Below are 10,140 nucleotides of genomic sequence, written 5' to 3' on the forward strand. Positions count from 1 at the left end.
CTCCCTCAAAGCCCTCAAGCGCTGTTTGGGCTTCTTTTCATATTACGCCCAGTGGGTCCCCAGTTACGCCGACAAAGCCCGCCCACTCATCCAGTCCACCACGTTCCCCTGTCGATGGAAGCCCGCCAGGTCTTTAGCCGCATTAAAGCAGACATTGCAAAGGCCACAATGCGCGCTATCGAAGAGTCCCTCCCCTTTCAAATCGAGAGCGATGCGTCTGATGTTGCTCTGGCGGCCACCCTCAACCAAGCAGGCAGACCCGTGGCCTTCTTCTCCCGTGCCCTCCACGCTTCCGAAATCCGCCATTCCTCAGTCGAAAAGGAACCATAGGCCATAGTCGAAGCTGTGCGACATTGGAGGCACTATCTGGCCGGCAGGAGGTTTACCCTCCTCACAAACAAACGGTCAGTGGCTTTCGTGTTTGATAATGCACAGAGGGGCAAGATAAAGAATGACAAGATCTTGCGGTGGAGGATCGAGTTGTCCACGTACAACTACGACATCTTGTATCGTCCTGGGAAGCTAAACGAGCCTTCCGATGCCCTGTCCTGCAGCACCTGTGCCAACGCACAAGTGGACCGCCTCCGAACCCTCCACGTGGATCTCTGTCACCCGGGGGTCACCTGCTTTTTCCATTTCATAAAGACCCGCAACCTGCCCTACTCCATCGAGGAGGTCAGGACAGTGACCAGGAATGCCACATCTGCGCGGAGTGCAAGCTGCACTTCTACCGCCCTGAACAAGCGCATCTGATAAAGGCTTCCCGCCCCTTTGAACGTCTCAGCATGGACTGCAAAGGTCCCCTCCCCTCCAACAACCGCAACACGTACTTCCTCAACGTGATTGACGAGTACTCCCATTTCCCCTTCGCCATCCCCTGCCCCAACATGATCACAACCACCATTATCAAAGCCCTACACACCATCTTCTCCCTGTTCTGTTACCCCACATACATTCATTGCGATCGGGAGTCCTCATTTATGAGTGACGAGCTGCGTCAATTCCTGCTCAGCAGGGGCATTGCCTCCAGCAGGACGACCAGTTACAATCCCCGGGGTAACGGACAGGTCAAGAGGGAGAACGGTACGGTCTGGAAGACCGTCCTACTGGCCCCAGGGTCCAGAAATCTCCCAGTCTCCCACTGGCAAGAGGTCCTCCCAGACGCCCTCCACTCAATCCGGTCACTTCTCTGTACCGCCACTAACCAAACGCCTCACGAACTTCTTCTTGTTTTTCCCAGGAAGTCTTCCTCAGGGACCCCGCTCCTGACCTGGCTGGCTACCCCGGGCCCTTTCTGCTCCGGAAGCACGTGCGGGTGCACAGGTCGGACCCGTTGGTCGAAAGAGTCCAGCTACTCCACGCAAATCCGCAATACACATATGTGGAGTATCCCGACGGCCGATAGGACACGGTCTCCCTTCGGGACCTGGCACCCGCCAGATCCCGGCCACACCCCCCGGCGCCAGCACCTCCCCCAACCCCAACTGCCCCCAGCAACCCCCCCCCCCACCCTCCCCGGCCCCACCGACGCCCCCACAGCCCAGCGGACAGGAATCCCCTCCCCCGGCCTGGCCCCCGCTAGCTCCGACCAGGGGTACGGACACAGGAACAGGATCATCGCTCCCGGAGTCACGGACGACCACCGCTCCGACGTCGCTGGCACTGCTGCGCAGGTCAAGCAGGACATCGAAGGCACCCATTCGACTGATTGAATCGATGTGACCTACTGGTGGACTGCTGCCTGCGGATGGACTCTTGTGTTGCTTTTTGTTCCTTGCCTGTTCCCCATTCCCCCCCCCCTCCCCCCCGATTTTAAACACCGTACATAGTTGCTGTTTTCTTTTTGCACATAAGTTGCGGGTCAGTGGGCAGCCATTGATGCAACGGTACGACCTAAACATCTCTAGTCATACTACCAGTCTCACGTACTCACTGGACATGCCCCCGCCCTCATGTCCACGTTCCCCCCCCCCCCACCGCTTCTTTTTCAACAAGAGGTGAATGTGGTAGTATGACTAGGGGTATTACGGTACCTTGGAAGTGAGCTGCTATTGGTGCAGAGGACTCACTGCCCATTGGCCCGGGTAAGTCATGTGCCTCTCAGCCGATTGGCTCAGAGGTAGGTAGCTCCACCTACAAGGCGGGATATAAGAACCAGTGCTTCCCGGCAGTCGGTCTTTCGTCTGTACGTCTGCTGCAGGCACACATCTTGTGCATTAAAGCCTATCGTTTGGATCTCATCTACGTTTCGTGTCCATTGATTGTGCATCAAAGTACAGCTTTGAAAAAGTCTCAGAGATCGGTTTGCATCTGTTGTTCTGAGAGCTTCTCGACAGAATGGCTTCTAGTTTCCATTGTTTCATGCTGCTTAGCGGGTTTGTGAAACCCGTTTGCATGTCAACACAGATACTTAGGCACCATTATTATACTTCTTTGATATTCCACACAGGGACTTCTCAAAAGAACTCACTGAAGAGCAGCTTAACAGCGAGTACAAATCCTGTAGCTCCTGCAAAGTAGAAATGTGTAGATTTTTCAGCAGTTGCCCATGTAGCTATAACCCTGTCTTCTTTTCCTCACTGGTGATGGGCGAATTCAGCTGGTATTTCCTCCTGACTCCCTGCAACTATTTTTCCCCAAAGTCGATACTATTATAAGGTCCGGAAAGGAGTTCACACCGAGCCAAATAGATTGAGTCAAAGGTAGGTTTAATGCAACAGAAGAAGAGTACAGAGCAATTACTCTGCTACAGGAACAGCTCACAGTTCATGGCCCTCCAATTTTATGCAGCATGTAGATGAGGCCCCTTCCCTCAGTGGGGGAGTGTGTATTCCCCATAGTCCTTTGGGAATATGCATCCCCCAGTCACATTAGTGTCCCATGACCTGTTTAAGGTTTCATTAGTGTCCCTGCTTAACCCCAGGTTATGACAGATACATCTGAGCTGGTGCCTCTAGAGTCTGGAGTGTTTGATGGGTAATGATATGAGGGGCTGCTTCCAGCTCCGTGTTCTGGGGGACAATTTCTTGACCTGAGAAGACTTACACAAAGAGAAAGGGGGCATGGGCAAGCATAACAAATGCAGGCAACTACAGTAGGCTGTCTATTAGTCATTGATCGTAAGGTACAGCAAGATAAAAGTTTGAGCGAATTCCCATACCTTCCCATTAAGTTGCTCAGTGGAGCCAAACTTCTGAAATCTCTCTCCCAACTATGTACATTGTACACTGAAGGTTTTTCATCGACTGACTGTGCACAGTACCATGGGCAATTTATTAGTTATTTATAAATATGCACTATCTTGTCTCCTGCAGTGTACTAACAATGCAGAATTGATGAGAATTGTAAACTAAAGATCATGGATTCTGTTGGATCCCGACCTATAGCCAGAGAACTAAGTCCATATAGATTTCAAACAAAAATAACAACATCGGTGTTCTTATTTCTCGCAGGTATCAACTTGGTTCTGTTGTCGGCACTCTGTTCCTGAATGAGTTTTTGCATTCAATTTTTAGTCCAGGATTTAGGCACATTGACCAAATTCTCCTGTCATTTGGATTCTCTTTCCCCATTGGCAGCACACTGATTCCCCCCCCACCCCCCACCCCCACCCCCACCCACCCTGGATGGGAAATCCCATTGACAGGTGTCGGGAAGATAGAATCGCGCGCCCAGCATCCAGCCCACCCGTGGCGAAACACGCGGCATGGGGACCGGAGAATCCAACCCATTGTCACGGTCACTGGGTCACTACTGCACGGTCAGTGGCGACAGTCTTCAGATGAGACGTTAAGAAAGTAAGCTCTGTTAACATCTTTCAGCAGTTCAGGTGGGCGTACAATGTCCAGTGGCACGATTTTTAGAGCAAAAGAATCTCGCTTCCTCCTGTCCAAAATTTGATGCATCGCCATGATCAGCTCAACTGTTTGTTCGCCTTTATGTTGATTTGTGGTGTTCGTTTCGGTACCTGAAGCAAAGCTGAAGCAGATGAAATTGAAGTTCTCAAATTATAAATGATTAGAGAGATCTATTTATACCAGAAATGATGCAGCCTCATACTCTCCAGTTAATTTAATTAAGGGTGTGTTGATTAATGGGACAGTAGCCCTTGGCCTCAGTTGGTGGAATGGAAAATTCTCATAACGTTTCAGCTTCTGGACACTTTTTTAAAGCTGACTTGCCAGGATGGTGACAGAAAATCTACTGAGGCTATTCTCTGTTTCTGATTTGTCTTCGCCAGCTGCAGTATTAGAAGGCGGCCACGGGCAAATTCAAAAGAAAAAATGAAAAGGAGAGAAGAACGAGAAGGGACATGCCATTCATTTTGATTGAGCTGCACGGTGGCATAGTGGTTAGCACTGCTGCCTCACAGCGTCAGGGAACCGGGTTCAATTCCGGTCTTGGGTGGATTGTGTGGAATTTGAACGTTCTTCCCATGTCTGTGTGGGTATCCTCCAGGTGCTGCAGTTTCTTCCCACAATCCAAAGATGTGCAGGTTAGGTGGACTAGCCATGATCAATTGCCCCTTTGTGACCAAAAAGACTGGTGGGGTTGATGGGTTACGGGGATATGGTGGGGGCACGGGTAAGTAGGGTGCACTTTTAGAAGTTTGGTGCAGACTCAATGGGCCGACTGACCTCCTTCTGCACTCTGGGGATTCTATTATTCTATGATTGCTCTCAACCAGGTCACAATTTTTTATGGCTTGTGTGGCCGACCCGAGGATTGGGGAAAAGTTGATGGTATGGGGAGAGCAAAGTGTTTTACCATTGGTCACAGATATTTGTGGGGTAATTATTGACTGTAGTCAATTTGTGGCCACTTTAGTGTGTTCAATCCTTCTCTTTTTCGTCACCTTTAGATCAAATGTTGTGACGGTAAATTGTTTGGCCAGCTAGAAATGAGTGCTTTGTGTATCTCGAGCAGAAACTGGAATGACCACAGTAGTCTGGAATCCTTGTAGATGAATAAAATAAGCATATTTCATACAATATCAAAATATTCTCACTCTGCCATCAAGAGTACTTCCGAAAAAGATGAATCATCCAAGGTAGCATGGACACACTTTAAGATTCATGGTCTGTTAGAAGGCGCCTAGCTACCCGAGGAATCAAAAGTATATTAATGACAGAGCACAACATCTTCGGAAACACCAGATGAGATCAGTAATAACATTTTGAGTTTTTATTGTGGTGAAACAGAATTTTAAGATGATTTGTGTTATGGGAAATTCACAAACTGTTGCTGAGAAATTGCGCCATCATTAAAGAAAACAGACAACTCGTTCCCCTGTCAGTGTTAATATATTGAATCATGGAACATTTGATTTTCTGATACCTTCAATGTTTACCGTACACACTTGTATTTCTTGTTATGAACTATGTGTGACTTAAGGCAGTCTTCAGAATTGTGCCCAAGACTCTCAGACTTCCATCCTGACTTTAATTTTATATGTCAATACCTTGGACTAAGAATGTACCATTTAAAGTTTTATTCACTTTTTTTTGGTGCAAGATTTATTCTTCTTTGTTTTATTTCACAATTTTCTTCTCGTCTACTTTGGGGTGCATTTTAAAAATAAGGTAAGTGTTGGCTTGCGTCAGGTGTTACAATATGATAAATCTGGAGCCCGATTCGAACCCAACTCCAAAATGCCCACTTCCAGGGTTTAAGGAGGTGGAACAAATGACGGACAGCTAATTCTCTACCAGATTCTCTGGCCAGCTAAAATGTAAGCCTATTAATCAGGCTGAATTTGTCAGGTGGACAAATCGTGAAGGACACAAGATACGCACTGTGGGGCTAAATCTCTTTTGTAATATGGCAACCAGACCTGCCACAGCACACTTGCATGTGGCCGAGCCAAGATTCAATACAGGTCTAGCATAACATCACTACTTTTCAATTCGATCCCTCTAGAAAATTTACTGTTTCATTTACTTTTTTAATTACCTTACTAACCAGTGGCACAACTTTTAGTGATATGCTGTTTTCCATAGAACCATAGAATTCCTACAGTGCAGAAGGAGGCCATTTGGCCCATCGTGACTGCCCAGTTGCTCTGAAAGAGCACTCTACCTTGGCCCTCTTCTCCACTCTTTTCCCCATAACTCTATAATCCCATCTACCTTGCACATCTTTGGACACGAACGATAATTTAGTATGGTCAATCCACCTAACCCGCACTTCCTTGGACTGTGGCAGGAATACCACGAAGGCACGGGGAGAAAGTGCAAACTCCACACACACATTCACTCCGAGATCCTCTTTGTTCCTCTACCCTCTGAACATGCACCTTTTAAGGAATAAGTGAACTCCCTACTCTTCCTGCTAAAATGTATTACCTCATATTTATCTGCGTTGAACTTAATTTGCCAATTATTTGTCCATTTTGCAAGTTTATTAATATCCCTCTGTAATTTTTACAGCCTCTCTTAGATTGACTATTCCACGCCAACCCATCCCTTGCACCCCTGCCAAATTTGGAATCATCCTCAAATGTAGAAATTCTGAGCGATATTTTCCAGCCCCCTGCACACGGCTTTTCTGGTGGCGGTGGTGACTTCCAGTCCCGCCGATGCCTCCAGCGCTTTGCATAGCTCACCCCTCCCACCACCAGGGACCCCGCTGTGGGAGGGTCACCTTCGGCAGGACCAAAGGATCCCATCTGTGGGAAGTGCTGGAAAATCCCACCCTATGTCTTTGATCCAAAGGTCCAAAACAGTAAAGTAAACTGTGGACAGCAGCAGTCCCAGCGCTGATCCTTGTGGATCACCACATTCCCTCCTTCTGTGACTCTAAATAATTACACTTTATTCCCACTCTCTTTCTGGCTTGAAGCAAACTAGCCACCCATTCTGCCATTTGGCTCCTGACTCCACATTCTCTGACCTTATTCAATTGGTTTATTATGGGGCAACTTATCAAGGGCCTTTTGAAAATCCAGATAAATTGCATCTACTGCAATATCATTGTTTAGTCTCCCTTTTAACGCTTTAAAAATTTCAGTAAGGTTGGTCAAGTAAGGTTTTCTCTTTTGAAATCCATACTGGCTGTTTCTCATTTCTAGATTTCTTGCATTTCTCCCTTTAGTAGGGATTCCATTGGCCACAATTTTCCGTTCTCCCCACCCAGCAGAATATTACGGTTCCCCCAAAGTAAACAGGAAATTAAATGGCCCCCACATCCGGTGGGTGGGTGGGGGGGGGGGAGATACATAAAATCCTGGCCATTATTTTTCCTAGCACAGATGTCAAGCCATCACACGCTCCTCAGCATCCCCATATTCCATCGAACATCATTTTGAATATTTCCCATTGCTGTTCCATATCATTGTATGCAATTATAGTTGCCTTTTTTATTTTCCCAAGTTCTATTCTCAACCCCTCGAAATCAGCTTTTCTCCTGGTTAAGCTTGTTTCTATCATACTTATGTTCTTCTCCATTATAATCTTAAAGTGCATTATATTATGGTCACTACTGTTGAGATGCTCCCCGACTTTTGCTTTCCTTTTCTGCCCTGGTCCATTCGCCATTATTATATCCAATACTGAATCTTCCCCTGTTGAGTTTTGAACATATTGGGTGAGAAAGAAATCCTGTGTCCATTGTAGGAATGCCATTCTCCTATCCACTTTGTCTACCAACCTCTTCTGTCCAATTAATGTCAAGGTAGTTGATACCCCCATGATTATTCTAAATTTTAAACTTAATACTCTTATTTGTCTGCACATTTCTTCCCTCACCTCAATTCCACTGCTGGGTGGTCTGTAAATTACATCCATTAATGTGCTTGATCCTATATGATCTTTCATCCTGTTCCATATGGATTCTATTTTCGTCTTGCTGATGACTGCGTCCATTTTTTATGTTGCCGTTATGGGATTCCTAATAACATTAATTAAGGGGGAGTTCAGTTCTTGATTTACTTGTTGAGGCAAGTAAATATTAATATGAGGAAAAGTAAGTTCAACATTCAGGAGGTGAAACAAATGCTCAGAGCGAAGTATAAGTTTAAATTTAAATAAATTAATTTGAATTGGATTGTACTGCACTTTATGACAAACAGTAAAGAATTAACTCTTTCAAAATCACCTTGTTGGTTTTATTCCAAATTAATTCTGTGTTTTCCTCCTTTAAAAGTAATTATTAAAATTTCTATTTATAAACATCACATTAATCAAATGCACAACTGGATTTTCACTTGTCAGATTGGTGGCGAATGTAATGCATGTAATCTGCATTGATGCACACTCACAGACAAATAGTTATAAGATTGTTTAGTCGCTGTACTTCTGAACAAGCTGAACAATAGGTGGGAAACTACGAACTCAGAATGATTGACTGCATATATTTGGAAATCCTTTTTTTAATTAAAAAAATGTATTGATGTAATTGTTTTTCTGTGATAGAATAAATTGGAAGCAGGATGATTTTCTTAATAATTTTCATAACAAAGTAGAGTGTGACTCTCCTCTCATTTAATATTAAAACCATACTTGTCACTTTAAGCAGCCTGATGAGCTTCTCATTGAAGTCATTTTAAAGACTCAGTAGAAATGCTTGAATCTAGGGCAAGTGCACAGCTGAGATTTGATAAGCGATTATGTTACATGACATTGCTTGTTTCATGAGCCAGCGCTTTCTACAATATATTGTAGAAAAAAACAATGGTTTAGTTAGCTGACAGGGTGATTTAGAGTGCCTGCACTCTCGGCAAAAGTTTCCTACATTAATGCTTCACTGTGCTGACAGAATAGGCTTATCCTACAAAGAAAATACACCAGCTTTCATAGACTTCACATCAAACTGTAATTAATTCCAACAAGCCAAATGGAATTTGAGCCCAGAGGCCAAGAGTTTGTGTAAGAGTAAGGGTAGTTGGAAATTACAGCAAAATGATTCACAAAACTGTTCAAAAATAGCCACAATGTTTTATGTTTTACCTCAGCTGTTTTTATGTTGGAGATCAGGACTCTTGCAAATGAGCTAACTGTGTCACTCTCCCTTGAACCATTACTTGTCAACGTGACCAGTGTGCAACAAATAGCATAATGTCATTAATGAAATTGTGCCATGATGTGGTTACAGAGACGATAGTGACACTAACACACACTCCATTGTGATATCACACATGACACCATAACACTGCATTGTGACATCACATATAACACCATGACACTGCATTGTGACATCACGCACATGACACCAAGACAATGCATTATGACATCATACATTACACCATGACACTGCATTGTGATATCACTCATAATGACAACATGTTACTGCATTGTGACATCAGACATAATGACACCATGTCACTGCATTATGACATCACACAATGACACCATGTCACTGCATTGTGACGTCACAGATAATGACACCACGTCACTGCATTGTGACATCTTACTTAATGACACCATGACTTTGATTCGCTATTCTCTCTGTTCCCCTGCAATGAATGGAGATTTTGCGTACTCGCAATGGAGAATCCATTGTCATTGCACTGTGTCATCACACATAATGACACATGCCACTGTATTGTGACAATACACATGATGACACCATGTCACTGCATTGTGATACCAGCACACTGTTACTAACACAACTGTACTGGTCTGAAATAACAGCTGAGTTCAGAAAGACAATTTTTAAAAAAATGTTCCTAGCTTTTAGAACAATTCGAATAAACCATATTTGATGTGATGACCAGAATTCAACCGGCTTAATACGAACCGGTTGCTATGACCAACATAAAATAGAGTTCCCTCTGCATGGGATTCACTTCAAATTTGGTTAGATGAAAATATTGTCATCTGCGAATTGCGTTCATGTTGAATAAAGCATCAACTGCCTCTGTGCAAAGTCAATCAACAAGTAGACTCCAGATGGCAAACAAATGTTCATGACACCCTGAACAAAATTTTACTTTCCCTGCACGCTTACCATTTTACACATCACAAATTGGAGGCAATGACTTATAATGCAGCTTGAAGTGAATTTTCCAAACTGAATTTCACCAGTCATACTGTGCACTACTGTTGTAATGGCTGATGCCATGAAATAAAATGCGTACTTAAAATCTCTATTACTGTCCCTACCACCACTTTTGTTTGTGAGGAAGGTACATTTTAGATAATG

The 10,140-nt window shown here is 44.6% G+C and overlaps 1 long non-coding RNA gene across 1 annotated transcript; it reads right to left on the reverse strand.

Moving 5' to 3' along the window:
* Window positions 1-3,896: 3,896 nt before the first annotated feature.
* On the reverse strand, window positions 3,897-9,033 carry LOC119974727. Its single transcript, XR_005462564.1, has 3 exons — window positions 8,946-9,033; window positions 7,746-7,887; window positions 3,897-3,978 (listed from the first exon to the last, which is right to left on the reverse strand). It is a non-coding gene; the product is annotated as an uncharacterized LOC119974727 (long non-coding RNA).
* Window positions 9,034-10,140: the final 1,107 nt, after the last annotated feature.

This window comes from Scyliorhinus canicula, chromosome 12 (genome assembly GCF_902713615.1).
Source record: "Scyliorhinus canicula chromosome 12, sScyCan1.1, whole genome shotgun sequence".
Taxonomy (NCBI): domain Eukaryota; kingdom Metazoa; phylum Chordata; class Chondrichthyes; order Carcharhiniformes; family Scyliorhinidae; genus Scyliorhinus; species Scyliorhinus canicula.